The sequence below is a fragment of the Saccoglossus kowalevskii genome, chromosome 14, assembly GCF_978046115.1.
Source record: "Saccoglossus kowalevskii chromosome 14, keSacKowa6.1, whole genome shotgun sequence".
Lineage (NCBI taxonomy): Eukaryota > Metazoa > Hemichordata > Enteropneusta > Harrimaniidae > Saccoglossus > Saccoglossus kowalevskii.
Window position 1 is genome coordinate 36,112,957 of NC_140654.1, and position 18,960 is coordinate 36,131,916.

Sequence of the window (18,960 nt, forward strand, 5' to 3'; positions counted from 1 at the left end):
CTCCATAGGCAGGTGAGAAAACCTCACTGAAGAGAAAATTTAATTTGAAATTAATTCCATCTGACAAAAATATATCTACAATATTTGGTTTCCCTTCACTTTTCATTATTGTATTGGTCAGACTTAAACAGAATTTACTTCTCTGTTGGTTTTCAAAGAAATAGAAAGCGATAAATAACACCAAGTGTAACTCCAGATTGACTGTGTAATGACTTGTTATCTTCCGAAGACCACAAGTATATGGTGAATGCATTTAGAAAAGTTGAGCTTGTGGCGGCGGCACCGGAGGAGCAGAGGGCGGTCGCCTAGCGAAAAATGTTGAGGGCGTCGCCCTCTAAATCAACTGAAACCCTTTGTGTCAGCAAAATGTGTCCCTCAAAATGCAGGAAATAATGTTTCAGAAGGTATAATTTTCAAAATCCCCCCTAGTAAGAAAGCGTACTCGGTGTGGCCACACGCCCCCCCCCCCCTCATGCAAAATTTCGTGCCGACGGCTCTGAATTGTAAGAGTGCTAACAAGTTTACCTCGAACAACTATTAGTCAGCATTAGTCCGAAAGAACACTAAATTTCATCGCGAGGTTGATGTTGGCGGTGTGCAAAATTTGGTTGAGCAAACTTTTTTATCCAAAACTTTTTTTGGCATGTGTATTTTCATACAGACTCATTCTGCTACCCACCCCATTCAAAGAGCATGCCCTTGTCTGTTTCGAGGGGAAATTTAACCACCATATATTGCTGACTTGCAAAGGATTGGCCACCAAATTTGGTCTTTCGTTAGACATGTGTATTTTTGTTACTATTAGCTTACAAAAGCTTATGACATCGTAATTATTCACCCTTGTTTGCCAACCTTACCACCCCATGTCAAAGTAGCTGCAATCACACTGAAACCACTAATTTGCATTTCTCTTGCCCTCCGACTTGTTCGGTTATTTGATTATCGAGTCATATTATTACACAAAGAGTATACTGTATGCTGGTCTATGCGACGGTCTGTTACCAACAAATTTACGTAGTTAATGATTAACACACCTCACAAGAGAGAAATACCCGTCGGTATCTACCATTTTATCCGAGTTGTTCGCTTAAAAAACAACAAGGTCCATCACGAAAAGGACACTGCCTGAGAAAGCGGACACCGTTGGTTGAACACTGTAGCATGTGTGCGTGACGAGGAAAGCACATAGCCGGTGAGTACATTGCAAATTCAACGTATTTCTCGTTGTAAAGTGATGTTCACAGTCATGATTTTGATGAATCAAAGCTGAGAAAACATTGATTGTGTAGTGGTCGACGACAAAAATTAAACCATGTGTTTCTCGAAGAAATGATAGGCTATTTGGTGTAGTCCCAAATAAAAGTGTGACGTCAGTGATGACGACAAGGTGAATGGGATGTTGTTGCTACAGTTGACGTATGTAATGTATGGTTTGACATTAGACATAATATTGACGGTTTGCAGAAATGTGGTTGCTGTATAACTCAGAAAATTATGACATTCCTTTAAAAGCCAAAGTACAATTTAAAACAGATTCTAATTGTGAGTACTAAACTGAGTTCTAAACTTGCTATAAGCTGGGTTTCACTTTCCTGATACTAATTTACTTAGAAAACACCAGCAATGAAAACAAGTCATAAACTCACCTGGAATGAAAATAAGACAGTAAACTTGCCTGCAAAGAGAGCAGAGCAGAAAACTAAACTTCAATGAAAACAGGGCAGAAAATTCACCTTCAATGAAAACAGGTCAGAAAACCCGCCTTCAATGAAAACAGGGCAGAAAACTCACCTTCGATGAAAACTGGGCAGAAAACTCACCTGTGATGAAAACTGGGCAGAAAACTCACCTTCAATGAAAACAGGTCAGAAAACTCACCTTCAATGAAAACAGGTCAGAAAACTCACCTTCAATGAAAACAGGTCAGAAAACTCACCTTCAATGAAAACAGGGCAGAAAACCCACCTTTGATGAAAACTGGGCAGAAAACTCACCTTAGATGAAACAGGGCAGAAAACACCAGCAATGAAAAAACTCACCTGGAATGAAAATAAGACAGTAAACTTGCTTGCAAAGAGAGCAGAGCAGAAAACTCACCTTCAATGAAAACTGGGCAGAAAACTCACCTTAGATGAAACAGGGCAGAAAACTCACCTTCAATGAAAACGGCAGAAAACTCACGTTCGATGAAAACTGGGCAGAAAACTCACCTTCGATGAAACAGGGCAGAAAACTTACAGAAAAATTGGGCCTTTAAAACAATGAACATTTTCCCTTTTCCCATGCCAATTCACAACATACATTTTTTGCCTTACTTGTAATAATAATTAGGGAAAAAAAAAGAAAGTGGGCAGTGGTCATGCCTGGTTTCTGTTCAATATGGGACATGTATAGCAACTGACGTATACATGAAATTTGAATATGCCCTCCTTTTAATATTGGTAATTTGCAATGATAACTTGAGTAATTTTTATTCTAACAATCTCAGAATTAGGTATATATGCATCACTGATGGGTACAAAATATTGCCCAAGTTTCATTGTCCTGTGTCTAGTGTTAAGATACCATGAGTTATTGACAAAATTGTGCTCCATATCTCTATATTTTAGGATGCTTGACAGCTTTCAAATACTTCACTGATCAGAGTGGATGTACATTACTGTCTCATAACTCGTTAAAACCCTTGAGAATACTAGACTGCAATGCAGCACATGTCATTTCATCACTGATGTGTGTTCATTATTAGTACTAATTAACCTTTTGAGTTAACTTTTGTCACCTTTTTCAAAATAAAAACTCGTGTAGATCAAGATTTATTGCCAAGTTACTTTTACTAGTATGTCCCTTTGGTCCAACATTATCATAACCAATTTTTAAAAATGTAAATAAAAACAAGTTGCGCATTATTGTAATGGCATTCAAAAAGTGAAAGAGGTGTATACAGTATATCTGGTAGCTTGGATGGGCCTATATCAGTTTTTTTGTTATTTCATGACAATATCATTATTTCTCTAGTTTAAAATAATATTTTTGTAATTTTTAGTAATAATTGGTATCATCAAAGATGAAAGGGAAAGGTATATTAAGGGAAAAATGTTTGTTGTTATTGTTATTGTCGCCGTTGTTAATAATTGTATTTTAGACTTTATCAACCCTTAATTCATCAGTATAGAATCTTCCCTTAGTACAAACAACAGATGTCCTGTGTGAAAATATCATGCAAAAATTGAGATATCTGATAAGAAATTTTGGCTGTTTCTACTTGATCACTGGTGATACACATTTAAAGTTCACTGATCTCAGTGGGAATATGCATTGCTGTATGTGTTCAATTTTGTTTAAATCAATACTGTTCTAGAGCAATACCTCTCAACATGGACAAGTACTTGTTCGCGGATCAGGTACAAGATGGCTGGATGTCAATAATTTTAATGTTAAAGTCATTATAATCAAGCATCAGTTCCTGGACGCAATGATCCCGGGACCCGCCGTAGGCGGCAGTATTTTCATTCGAGGTCAATTTTGGATCACCAGGTCATTCCTAAACGCGTAATTAGGACTGAGTCGAGAATCAATTTTGGGTGCCAGAAATCATCCAAAGACGTTTATTTGGGTATAATTTGCGCTGTCAAGACAAAGTTCAGGCTAATAAAATAAGATTGACGACGTTTTCCTATGAGAAAAAAGTGAATTATTTGTTGAAAAAAGCGGAGAAAAATTGATAAGCAGAAATCGTGACGTTGACTCTACGCATGCAATGCAGCGTCATGGAAATTGTCTACAGTACACGTACACGCATCTTTCGATGACGTGATTATTTTGCCAGCCAGCCCAGGACGCCGTACAGACATTGTACTAAGGTAAGAGCCTTTGCCCTTTTCCACAAATTTTAATATATTCTTAACAATTGCTTTACCTCTAAAACTCTACACACCATCTATGATCATTCAGTGTTTTGTACTAAACGACTCATCGCTTAGCAAAGCCAATTTTCAGGATTTATTGGCACATGATGTCATGAATCAGAGAAACTAATGGCCAAAAATAAATATTGCATCGTATATAAATGATGACAGCGATTTACTAGGCCTATGGCCTGTGAAATCATATGTGTGTGCACGGTGCGACTAGTAACAATTACCTAACCTACCGGCCACAGTTGTTGTGATGCATCTCAATAAAATAGCATCTAAAACCAATTAAGGCCGATATGTGTAAATACTTGTACATTAATAGTCTAGTCTATGCAACCACAGCAATAATGACATGCAAGAATGGCATTGGCAAAATGATGACCTCGGATGTAGCCATGTCTAGGGGCATGGATCTGATTTATAGGCTTTGCCCATTAATGTAATGTTATAATGTATATGAAGTATGTGATCATGATTAATCTTCATGATCATTTGTGACCACACCATTGACTATTCGGCATTGGCTACCACACACTATAATATTGAGCAGAAAGTCATGCAAGAAATTGCATTTGATTCACCATATTGGCATGGCTGGCTGTATTCATTCTTACTTGTTCATGATCATTGTTTGGCTCACTACAAGTTTCTTATGATTTAGGCGAATTTTTGTCACATGCAAGAAACAGCAAGAGCTGCAATGTGTACATCAGGGGGCTTTTATCATGCTTGTGATGTTGCTACTGTAGGTAAATGGCCACAGCAGGAATGTACATAACTGTCATTTATTAGGCAGAAACTGATAGGGGCCAATTCCTTGTGCTCACTACATACACATGTACATCAGTGAAGGTTTTTCTGTTGCCAGCTGCCATTTTTGAAATGGTGCCATCGATCAACAGTTCATGCCACTCACCTCAACCTTAAACAATGACATGTGTTGTCATTTGTTATTAATTTTATTTTTATGGAAATGAGTTACCTTTTTCTAAAATAAACAAAATTTGATAGTAATATCATCATGTAAAAAAAAAATTATTTAAAAATAATTGTATTTGATAAAGACTGAACATGTTGGGGAAAAAATAAATCTAAAATAATATAATTCCTGCCTAACTACCCAATATTTTTTACCCTAATACTGGAAACACCAAATTTGTTTTTCATTGGCCTCATAATGGGTTGAGATCTTTTTAACATGATCCACATAAATAATGAGGGATGAACTGGGATTCTGTACAAACAGGTCCATGCATTTACAGTCTATGTTTCTGGTTTGATGTTGACTCGTTTACAGCCCTGTCATTGGTGATACAAGAAGTTTACTCTTTATAGCATGGGTGTGGGCTGTCTTGTGCAACCCAACAATGCTGTTTTTGCACATGGTCAATTAACTCCGGTTATATGTCAGATGACACATTACCATTGTCATGCGATAAATTCATTACTTTTACCGGTTCTATCAGTCTGATGGAATTGATATCATCATTGATAACTCTATGAAGTACAATTACATTCCATATAGTCTCTTTGCACCTACTTTATTTCTTATTCATTCTGAATGGACAGTTGGATGAACCATGGAAGGTACTAACGGAAGGAGCCACAACGCTATTGTTTTAGCTTTACCCCATGATCGTTTGTCAATGTTTGTTCACAAACATTGGTTCTGTTAGCTCTTAACACCTTCGTACAATGGGTTATGCTAGTCTCGAGCATTCGGTGATATTCGGAGCATGTTCGGAAGCGATAGACGAACCTCGCATGTAAAATGCTGAAAATGGCGTCTAGTTTGAATGCTGTTGTTTCCGGAGATCTTGACGAACTTTAATGAAAAATTAGCAGGCATAACATTAATTGGAGAAGAACTGATGAACTATCGTGAATTTTTTTGTATTTGTAACGGTGATGAGACTTAATCAATGATTGCCTGTGATAATAACGACTGCATTATTCAATGGAACCATTGTCATTGCGTGGGTTTGACGCCCGAAACTATCGAAATTTTCGACCACCGGGCATCGGCAAACACCACCAGAAAAGATAGTATCAAAAGAAGGCCATGCCTAGACACTTTCTCTGTGATAATATTTTTTAGGAGTTCTTAGGAATTTTTGTTGTAGACACTCGAAATCTTGTTCTTGTTACAGTTGCTAAAACTAAAACATGTGAAATCTGTGAAGTCAAACGTTAATCTGTTGAATTTCTGATTGTGAAATACGTATTTTGACCCTTCACACCTAAATCAACCGAGTGCGCATGTATGATGACCGTAATGCGTATTAATGCGCATATATTTGATGGTCACATTTAAAAATCGGCGGGGTTGTATCATATTCCGCTAGCTCGTTACTTGTGTAAACAATCGCAAACTATCATTGACATCAAAGATGAGCTAAACAATGTCCTCATCAGGATTAACTTGGGTTGAAACAAAAGAAAATAAGCCTGTTAAGAAGCTTAAGTGGCCACTGGAGAGGCATTGTGGCTCCTTCTGTTAGTACCTTCCATGGATGAACATACAATAGCCTAAAAGTAAGGGGGTATATTTGTACAACACCCTGTAACTTTACATGATATGAGTCTATAATACTGTCTTGTAAACAGTTAACTACTGGTTTTGTACAGTTTATTGTTGCTGCACATATACTTATTGAAAACAACAAGATATAGTATTTTTGGCAATATGACTACTACCAAATTGGTCGGTGGTGATACCTATCATTTGGGTCTTCCGTCAACACTTATCTGCTTTTGCACCATGAGTCGTTCCATGCACATCATACCAGATTTAATCATGACAGTCCGTTTACAACACTAATTTACCTCATTATAATGTAAATGTGCATAACCTGTGTTTTCATTGAGAGGATGCTTGAATGCACGGTAGTGCTTTCAGCATCCTCTCACTAGTTATTTACAATGTGCCTCAAGATTTAATTTATGGAAAGTCCAATCATATCCAAAGCATTTCAACAATGTTCTTCCTATTGAACATTCCTCTACTCAACACCTTACTCAAATCATTCATTACAATATATAATCCTTACCACTTGTTTTTTTATTTTCTTCCAGGCGAGATAATTCAACCATCACCTGTATCTCCTATTGGTTAAACTTTTTACTTTATTCTTACTCGAATTTTTTTGTAAACTTGTTGTATATTGATGGTTAAGATAAAAAATAAAAACTTTATTTTTTCCTTGTTCATTACAGACGTTTATTCTATTCACACTATTTTTACATGGTTGTCTTCCAACTAGTCATGCTGAGTGATGTCTAATAGCAGCTGGCCAAATTACAATCGAGTGGTGGGTGGGTCACAGTCAAGTACAAATAAGCCATTCACTGCCAAAGAACAATTATAATCATTCTTTCCGATCAAGTACTTTAACTCTCTTGATTCAAATAACATAACCAAAAGACACAAGACATCACCTACTTCCTATAACACACAACACCATATTCACATAATTGTTCATACATGTATACATTGTCACAGCAAAATCAATTCCATAAATTTACCAACAGCTCCAGCAAATCATCTGCCCATATTAACTATAGCCTCTTTTGTAATCCCCTTAATACTTATATTTTGTGTTTCAATTACATAATGTTAGTCCAAAAATGTCAGCTTCTATTTACTACGTTCACGTTACGGGATCTCGGCACGTGCCGAAAGTTTTAATCAGTTGTGTTTGCAGAGGGATTACAGCAGTTGTGTTCACGTTATTCAGGACCCACTTAGGACCGACTGGGCTCGTGCCGAAATCACGTTCTCATTCTTCGATCTGTTGGCCCAAACGATACGCATATGATGATAATAATAATTGTTATAGTGAAATTGTATCCATTTGTTGCAATGGTGTTTATTACGAGCCATCGTGCACATGAACCGCAAAGAAGATTCGAAACATTTATATTTGTTACGTCAATGTAAAATGTGCAAGAAAATAGAGGTTGTAGCAGCACATAAATATGCGTCGCTGATGACGGTTTGCATTCATTACTACAGCATCCAACCATCTACTAGTATATCCGAATTTCCTGTCATCGTAATTTCATGCTAGTATCAATCAACTTATGTTTTTCTTAAATTTACCACCGAGGGCGTGATTTCGGCTCGTGCCGAGCGTTCAGGCAGCAAATCTCGGCACGTGCCGAGTTTCGGTCCCAAGCATTCATCGGGACCGAGATCGAGTTCTTTTCGGCACGTGCCGACTCGGTCCCGACCGTTCACACACAATTTTCGGCACGTGCCGACTCGGTCCCGAGTCTCAGCACGTGCCGAGATCTCTAACGTGAACGCCACTATTATTTGAACACAATCCTATTATCAAGGTAACGTTTGTATTGCGCTGGTCCTGCTAACTCTGGATCCATATCTCTGACATGTTTATGTTCAAACTATATAACTCTAAACAATACTATATATATCTTAAATTTAAACTGTCAGGACTATGTCATGCATGGCTTGTTTTGTTTACTCCCCAAAATTTGATAATTGTACTTTCCATTTTTTCTTAACTCTATGTAAAGACACACACACACAAACTGAACCACATTCACTTGAGCATTGTAGTGATCTTATAAACACCAATTGATGATTCAAAGGTTGACTGTCATAGCTGTATTGAGTGTTCATTTCAATATAATGTGTCTGCAGAATTAAAAATAATTAGGGAAATGAATTTTTTTGATTGATGGCAAGAATTGCAAAGCAAAAAATCTATGAAGATTTAGTTGTACATCACTGATCACAAAAGACACTTATCGCAAAGTGTCTGGTTAATAAAGAAGAAATGTTATAAGTGGCTCTAAGCAAGTAATAATAGTAATCAATTTCATTTGTCCTAAGCCTTTTGAACAATTGAAACTTACAATTCTTTAACAATTCTAAATGTGCAGGGTCACAAATTTGATATATAGAGTATTTTTCATGAGTACCTTTTATAGCTGCGTGTCCAAGGCTCTTCTTATGTTAGACTTTTGTCTTTGTCATAGTAATTCAGTCATTTCTGTTACATTGAGTGTCCTTAAAGTTGTTATTCTTTGAATATAGAAATTGTATCAACACAGAAGAGCTACACATGGTTCTTTCAATAGATAACACAAGTGTGGCATTGCAAATGAAAAATAACATTCCCTGGTATCACACAATTAAAACTCACCAATCAATAGCATGTTTAATAAACACTCGCCAGCATCAAAACTGCGACAAAAATGATCTGTTTGAAGTTGTTTTTTCCCAAATTTAGATTATAGGTTGAACGAGGACAAAATTATTACATCACTGTATTGGAACTTTCCTGGGAATGTATAACAGCTAATGAAATGGTTATCAGCTACTATCAGTAGTTTGTTATGGACCTCTTGGTATTTACTCGTCTATTTTTCCTGTATATTGAAAGACAGGTATTTGTACATTTTTCTCATAAGAATTGTTGGCAGTATACACAGGCCACATCTGAATCAGACAACATGTTGACGCTTTAAGGAGTGTCCATTGAGAATACACTTCAGTGATGTCCTCATTTGACCTGCCAAAAATGACTGCCATTGGTCCAGAGCTCTAAATTGTAGGAAGAGAACATCAAAGTAATCGTTTTGTGGTGGTTTTATAAACATATTATCGATTGGCGATAGTTTTGATGGTGTGATGCAAGAAAATATTCTGCTTTTTATTTGCGATGTCGTTTTACATTGCATGTTTGTGTTAAGCAAGTCTGTGGGAGGTACCATAGCTCTTCTGTGTCGATGAAATCCTAATATCTAAAATGAATCATTTTTAAGGACACCAAATGTTATCAGAATGACCAAAATACCATCACAAAGACTAATAACAAATATATGGACCCACAGCTACATTTAAACTTTTCAGTATTAGATTTACTAAACGAGTGTACATTGTAGTAAATTTTAATTGCTCTTTGCAATTGGATATTGAAGGGTCAGAGATTTGATATCTAGTTTATCTTGTATACCAATGAATGTGACATGGTAACTATGACCAACCTCTTATTCTGGTAAAAGCGTTTGATGGTTTTGTGTGTGTGTGTGTGTGAGTGGGTGTGGGTGGGTGTGTGTGTGTGTGGGGGGGTGTGGGGGATGTGGGTGGTGTGCGGGCGTGGCGTGGGTGGGTGGGTGCAGGCGTGGGTGCAGGCGAAGCGCTTGTGCGTGTGCGCGTGCGTGCGTGCGTGCGTGCGTGCGTGCGTGTGCGCGTGCGCGCGCGCGCTCCACTGATATCTCAAGAACCATACATTGATATTTGATGAAACTTGGCACATAGATGCTCTGGGCCAATGCGCAGATTTGATTAGGTTTTGGTGAAAAACATGCATATTAATTACCTAATTTGCATGATAATTAGCTGTTCCACTGATATCTAAAGAACCACTCATTGGATTTTGATGAAACTTGGCACATAGATGCTCTAAACTAATGCGCAGATTTAATTAGTTTTGGGTGAAAATCTGTGCAATATTGATTACCTAATTTGCATAATGATTAATCAATTTTTGGCTTTTCCACTGATATCTCTAGTACTAATCATCACATTTCAATAAAACTTGGTACATAGATATCATAGGACACTGCAGACCTGATAGTTTTTAGTGCAATATCAGTACATATTAATTACCTAATTTGCATAAATAATTAATTTTCAGCTTTTGATATTTTAAGTAGTAATCATCACATTTCAATGAAACTTGGTACATAGTTACTTAAGGACTGTGCAGAGACCTGACTAGTTTTTGGGTAAATATTTGTGCATATTAATCACCTTAATAGCATAATTAGTACATTTTTTCCATGAATGTTCCACTAATTTTAATGAAACTTTTATAGAGTATTCATCATCACATTTCAATGAACCTAGGACTATGCAGAGACCCAATTAGTGTTTATGCTTATTAATCACCTAATTAAAATAATTAATTAACACTGATATCTTAATTACTGATCATCACATTTGAATAAAATTTGGTACATAAATGCTCTAGAATAGACAGGCCCGATTAATTTTAAGTTGAAATTTGTTCATATTAATTCTCTAATAATAATTCATAGTTTCTTTGTTCTAATCACATTTCAATGAAACATAGATAATACATTACGCAGGCCTTATTAGTTTTACACTCAAATCTGTTCATATCAGTTACCTGATTTACATAATTAGTTTTCAGCTATTCCATCAATATCTCAAGTACAAGTAATTTTGAATTGATTTTTAATGTGTCTTCAATACTCTCAGCACACGAGAGTTCATTCTAAGCTTTCTTTGATTATATCATGGACATAGAATAGAAGGAAGTGAAATTCATCCTCAACTTTTCCCAGAACCTTTCATCAGCTTTTGTTTTTCAAGTTTAAAATGGCTCTCCTGAACACAGTAATATAAGAGATTAGGGGAGCTACATGTGCATGTATACTGTAATTGTATGGATTGGAAGAGTTATAATTAACTTGGATGAGTGAAATAAGTGATTGATAGATGAGTTGAGTGATTGCTGTCCTTAGAAAGTAACGTCTGGGTTGGATTTGAAGAGTTATAATTATCTCTTCTGGGTTAAAAGTTAAGTCTGGGTACCACCCTTTATCATGGTCCTTATGTAAGCTACAATTTTAATTTTCCATAATTGTATATTGTGCGAGATAGCATGTGAACAATTGTTGACTTGGGTCTGAATATATTGGAACGTGTGAAACTAAAGTAAACTAAAGTTAATACTCGCTTGTACCATGTAATGTAGACAGAACAAAAAGTACAATAGAGCTAAATATCTTGGCATTCCACACATTCCTGCTGTTTTTGTTGTCCCTGGTGCCCACTTTTATTTTCTGTAGACTTGTGTTTATGTGCAAGAACTGTCTTTTACGCTTTCCTGAAGTGTTACTATGATTAGATATTTAATATTCACAAATTTGAACCAAGAACTAAACAAGTCTGGAATATTCTGCAGCACCTATATACCAAGTTACATTGAAATCTGTTCAGTGTTTTAAATATTGGTAAAAAAGTATTGTTTCCAGTAAACAACATTGCCTAGAGTCGGCAGATGTCTATTTATTTTTCATTTGGTTGACTTTTAATTGCTGGCAGCCATTTTCCAATAAGCTTCAAAAATCAACATTTGGTCAAATATATAACCTAATATATAAAACAGGCAGAAAATCTAAGAGAAAACAAAAAAAAGGCGGTTCGCGTGTGATATTAATTCCAAGGTGGAAAGGTCACAGGATGCCAGAGAAAGTGTTGATGACATGTTCAACTTTGGTGATTTTATAGCCGCCAGTCAGCTAAATGTATCATAAGACGGGGCAGATTAGCACACATCAGCACAGTGTTATTGCCGAACTTTATTCATTGTACAAACATTGTCTGGAGCTTTTGGGGTTAAATACAGTTTGTGGAATCATCCCATGATATCAGCAGACAAGTGATTACTGCCAGATTTTTGTATCAATCTGAACCAGAGTGTGGATGATAATTACAAGTGGGTTTATATAAAATTGTAGAATTTTGTATGTTGTAGAAGAATCATCAAATGACAAAAATTCCTAGCAGCAAACATTAATCGATTTACAGTTGTGTGTTTGTGGTAACATGACAAGTTTATTGTATTCTTAGAAGTACAATGTTTCTTGTTTCTATCAGTTAATAGCAATATTGAATGTTGGGGGGGGGGGGGTCAACAGGTTAAAATATGAAGTGATTCTTTGGTCAGTCAAAGTGACACTACCTAAAAATAACTGACCGACTCTAAATTCTCAAGAATTTGTCTCATGAAATTAAATAGTTAAGAGTATTTATTTTCATTGACCCAATTAATTAACATTGCAATGTTAAATACACAAGTATGCTTAGGACCATACCATTATTAGGACTATTGCTTCTAACCGTGTGTTAAGAATGTAAAGGGTTCAATTCATTCAAGTTTACAAGGTATCACAGTTAGGTATTGTATGAGAAACACTTTATAAATCCCAAATTTGTAAAACTTGATTTCTCACATTTTCAAGAGGCAACTCGCAAAGTAGCAATAGCTTTGCTGTGTGTTGTATTTCATGTCATTGTGAAACCTGCCAATTGCATCATGTGTATCATGTTTTGAATTTCAGCAGGAATGTGCAGATTATCACCTTATACCAAGCTTTGCACGTATTAAAGTATGAACTTTGGTGAAACAAAACAAGTGTATCAGACTGCATTGTTATTGTCTGCAACACAGCATGAGACGATGTATTGTCTGCATCATGAATGTGTCTACATCTGGCTTGCAATCTGAATCCAGATCCATGAATCTATAGCGTGGTATTAGCGGAGCTTTTAAGTCTGTGCTTTTCAATAAAACTTCTATACACGATATGTACATGTCATCTATGATTTTATATTAATTGGTTTGTTTGTTCTGATTTTCAAAAGAGATTTAATTTTCTTATCAGATTAATCTATCAGCATAGGTTTATTGGATTAAAATAGATGACAAACACAATATGGATTCCATAGTCTAGTAACCACATCACTGGCTCTCAAACACAACAATATGGATTCCCTAGTCTAGTAACCACACCACTGGCTATCAAACACAACAATATGGATTCCATAGTCTAGTAACCACATCACTGGCTATCAAACACAATATGGATTCCCTAGTCTAGTAACCACATCACTGGCTCTCAAACACAACAATATGGATTCCATAGTCTAGTAACCACATCACTGGCTATCAAACACAACAATATGGATTCCCTAGTCTAGTAACCACATCACTGGCTATCAAACACAATATGGATTCCATAGTCTAGTAACCACACCACTGGCTATCAAACACAACAATATGGATTCCCTAGTCTAGTAACCACATCACTGGCTCTCAAACACAACAATATGGATTCCATAGTCTAGTAACCACATCACTGGCTATCAAACACAACAATATGGATTCCCTAGTCTAGTAACCACATCACTGGCTATCAAACACAATATGGATTCCATAGTCTAGTAACCACACCACTGGCTATCAAACACAACAATATGGATTCCATAGTCTAGTAACCACACCACTGGCTATCAAACACAATATGGATTCCATAGTCTAGTAACCACATCACTGGCTATCAAACACAATATAGATTCCCTAGTCTAGTAACCACATCACTGGCTATCAGACACAACAATATGGATTCCATAGTCTAGTAACCACATCACTGGCTATCAAACACAACAATATGGATTCCCTAGTCTAGTAACCACATCACTGGCTATCAAAAACAATATGGATTCCATAGTCTAGTAACCACATCACTGGCTATCAAACACAACAATATGGATTCCCTAGTCTAGTAACCACATCACTGGCTATCAAACACAACAATATGGATTCCATAGTCTAGTAACCACATCACTGGCTATCAAACACAACAATATGGATTCCCTAGTCTAGTAACCACATCACTGGCTCTCAAACACAATATGGATTCCATAGTCTAGTAACCACATCACTGGCTATCAAACACAACAATATGGATTCCCTAGTCTAGTAACCACATCACTGGCTATCAAACACAACAATATGGATTCCATAGTCTAGTAACCACATCACTGGCTATCAAACACAACAATATGGATTCCCTAGTCTAGTAACCACATCACTGGCTCTCAAACACAATATGGATTCCCTAGTCTAGTAACCACATCACTGGCTATCAAACACAACAGTATGGATTCCCTAGTCTAGTAACCACATCACTGGCTATCAAACACAACAATATGGATTCCCTAGTCTAGTAACCACATCACTGGCTCTCAAACACTAGTCTGGTTGCCTTGTTATTTGATATGTAGATTCTTCTTATGGATCTCATCAAGTATAGGTTGAGGGTGGGCTGTAATGTCTGTGATATGCATAGTGCTTCTCAGCTTATATGGTTTTTAAATTGCATATGGACAATATATTATATATTATATTATATATTTGGTACTAATTTTCCTGACAAACTATTCAAAGTAGCTAGGCATTATGGGTAATGGCTCTTCTTTAGTAGCCTATGAAGATGTTTGAAGTATAAAACATAGTATAATAACATGTTTAACGACTTCAAAATGGAATCATTGAAAGATTTTACAATAGAACATGTACTTGTGTACATGTACATGCTTTACAGTATAGTCTGGTCATAACTTAAAGGGGAACCGCTCAATCCCATGGATTGCACCAAAGAATCATGGGACACTATTGTTTATGTTGTTTACAATGTTAATCTATCTTTTGTTATCCATTGTTATTTTAATCCAGAAAGTAAATTTGTTGTAAAATTAATCTTAACTGAAAGGTGCCCCTTTAAAGAGGAAACGCTCAATCCCATGGATTGCACCAAAGAATCATGGGACATTATTGTTTATGTTGTTTACCATGTTAATCTATCTTTTTTTATCCATTGTTATTTTAATCCAGAAAGTAAATTTGTTGTGAGATTAGGCTTAACTGGAAGGTGCCCCTTTAACTCCCAAGCTGGCTATTACCTGCCTTAGCCCTTTCATGAAAACTAATAATTTTTTAAGTGACATTGTCATCAATAATCTAACATTTTTTTCAGTGTTTACCTATGTTACTAATATGAGATATATTCAGCACAATTTAGATATTTCACAGTAATGACAGACAGTTTCAAGCCAGCTAAAGTTATACTCAGACTGTACTCTATATATTTATATAGTTGCTCTTGGGATTTTTAGTCTTAACACTTTGGTATTTATAGCTCCATATTTATAAATACTGCATGTATTGCAATAAGAACAATGATAGCTTCCAATATAAATCATTTAAGTATAAATATATGATTGCAGTATTTGTAAAAAAAAAAATTACAAAATGTTTGTGGTTTGACCATTTTGAACCCAAAAGCATCATTTCAACATGTCATGAAACTTTTTGTGTGATAAAAAATGGTTGTTTGGTGGCCATGTTGGTTCTACTAAAATGGTTGTCTGGTGGCCATGTTGGTTTTACTAAAATGGTTGTCTGGTGGCCATGTTGGTTTTACTAAAATGGTTGTCTGGTGGCCATGTTGGTTCTACTAAAATGGTTGTCTGGTGGCCATGTTGGTTTTACTAAAATGGTTGTCTGGTGGCCATGCTGGTTTGACTAAAGTGGTTGTCTTGTGCCCATGTTTTTTTTACCAAATTGGTTGTCTGGTGGCCATGTTGGTTTCATTTTTATATCTTATTACTTAATGAAAAAATGCTCACAACTATCCACACTATTTACCACACCAACTTGTGTTGACAAATTTAAATAGGTCGTTGCATTCTTCTGCAATAATTGCATGAGATTGTCACACATAATCCACCCTTTCTTTGAGGTGTTTAACTCCTATGAGATCATTTTTCAATGACCTGTTTATTGATTTTCTTTATTAAAGTTTTTGTAATTGCAAAATCTTTTAAAATAAGATGTATAATGCTATAAAAATAACTAATTACAAAATAAAAAAAAGTTAATATATAATATATGAAATAACCAAAAGCCGCTGTATCAGGTTATGAAAATAAGTTACTGAATTCAACAAACTCTTTTCTTGATTTGAAAAAAAATAAAAAGTGTATGATAATTAAAATTGTGCAGCACGACTATGAATGAAAATAATGAAAGGAGTCCTTGCTGTTCATTGTGATATAAATAGTCTATACCTTGTGTTATTTCTGCTTGGCTTAATGTTGTTGGGAGTCACAACATATCTTGCACAACACTTTACATAGTTTGCTGTGTTTTCTGCCATGCATAGCAAAGTTCTTCCATCCATTGAGTCTTCTACATGCCTTGTCACAGCGCTGCTTAAACTATCACATATGGACCTTTTGTTACATTGATCTCTATACAACCATTAGTCAAAGGTAACTACTACACTACACTATACCTTACAATTTAACTACCAGAAATTACCACCAAATCTCTGGTACTATTTACAATCAACTTGTGGTATTACAAGCTGATCAAGCTGAGCTACTGTAAAATGCTTTTTCACCAAATTATTTTATTTACGAATGCAATAAAGTCGTGAAATATAAAGTCGTGACAATTTTAGGATACATTCTGTTCTTTTAGTGTAAGAAACTGTGCAATGGTCAAGTAGCCAATCACGCCTACTGGGATTGGTAATGTGATCAACTGTGATGGGCACTGGAATTTATAACAAATTCCATCATCACACATATTGGGATTATTAGAAGCATCCTACAGGGGTGCCTACTGGGATCGGTAGACATTCTACTGTGGTATCTACTGGGATTGGTAGACATTCTACTGTGTTATCTACTGGGATTGGTAGACATTCTACTGTGGTATCTACTGGGATTGGTAGACATTCTACTGTGGTGTCTACTGGGATTGATAGACATTCTACTGTGGTATCTACTGGGATTGGTAGACATTCTACTGTGGTATCTACTGAGATTGGTAGAGGCAGCCTATCATGGTGCCTACTGGGATTGGTAGACATTCTACTGTGGTATCTACTAGGATTGGTAGACATTCTACTGTGGTATCTACTGTGATTGGTAGACATTCTACTGTGGTATCTACTGGGATTGGTCGACATTCTACTGTGGTATCTACTGAGATTGGTAGAGGCAGCCTATCATGGTGCCTACTGGGATTGGTAGACATTCTACTGTGGTATCTACTAGGATTGGTAGACATTCTACTGTGGTATCTACTAGGATTGGTAGACATTCTACTGTGGTATCTACTGGGATTGGTAGACATTCTACTGTGGTATCTACTGGGATTGGTAGACATTCTACTGTGGTATCTACTGGGATTGGTAGACATTCTACTGTGGTATCTACTAGGATTGGTAGACATTCTACTGTGGTATCTACTGGGATTGGTAGACATTCTACTGTGGTATCTACTGGGATTGGTAGAGGCAGCCTATCATGGTGCCTACTGGGATTGGTAAAGGCAGCCTATGATGGTGCCTACTGGGATTGGTAGAGGCAGCCTATGATGGTGCCTACTGGGATTGGTAGAGGCAGCCTATCATGGTGCCTACTGGGATTGGTAGAGGCTGCCTACCATGGTTCCTACTGGGATTGGTAGAGGCAGCCTATCATGGTGCCTACTGGGATTGGTAGACATTCTACTGTGGTATCTACTAGGATTGGTAGACATTCTACTGTGGTATCTACTAGGATTGGTAGACATTCTACTGTGGTATCTACTGGGATTGGTAGACATTCTACTGTGGTATCTACTGGGATTGGTAGACATTCTACTGTGGTATCTACTGGGATTGGTAGACATTCTACTGTGGTATCTACTGGGATTGGTAGACATTCTACTGTGGTATCTACTGGGATTGGTAGACATTCTACTGTGGTATCTACTGGGATTGGTAGACATTCTACTGTGGTATCTACTGGGATTGGTAGAGGCAGCCTATCATGGTGCCTACTGGGATTGGTAAAGGCAGCCTATGATGGTGCCTACTGGGATTGGTAGAGGCAGCCTATGATGGTGCCTACTGGGATTGGTAGAGGCAGCCTATCATGGTGCCTACTGGGATTGGTAGAGGCTGCCTACCATGGTTCCTACTGGGATTGGTAGAGGCAGCCTATCATGGTGCCTACTGGGATTGGTAGACATTCTACTGTGGTATCTACTGGGATTGGTAGACATTCTACTGTGGTATCTACTGGGATTGGTAGACATTCTACTGTGGTATCTACTGGGATTGGTAGACATTCTACTGTGGTATCTACTAGGATTGGTAGACATTCTACTGTGGTATCTACTGGGATTGGTAGACATTCTACTGTGGTATCTACTGGGATTGGTAGAGGCAGCCTATCATGGTGCCTACTGGGATTGGTAAAGGCAGCCTATGATGGTGCCTACTGGGATTGGTAGAGGCAGCCTATGATGGTGCCTACTGGGATTGGTAGAGGCAGCCTATCATGGTGCCTACCGGGATTGGTAGAGGCTGCCTACCATGGTTCCTACTGGGATTGGTAGAGGCAGCCTATCATGGTGCCTACTGG

General features: G+C 37.0%; 1 protein-coding gene across 2 annotated transcripts in view; it reads left to right on the top strand.

The window, feature by feature from the left end:
• Positions 1 to 930: 930 nt before the first annotated feature.
• Positions 931 to 18,960, top strand: part of LOC102802756 (extracellular sulfatase Sulf-1-like) — a 219,694-nt gene continuing 201,664 nt past the window's right edge. For both annotated transcript variants that reach the window (XM_085508186.1, XM_085508184.1), the window contains exon 1: positions 931 to 1,192. The gene's annotated coding sequence lies outside the window, so the exon portion shown is untranslated. The remainder of the gene's footprint in view (positions 1,193 to 18,960) is intronic.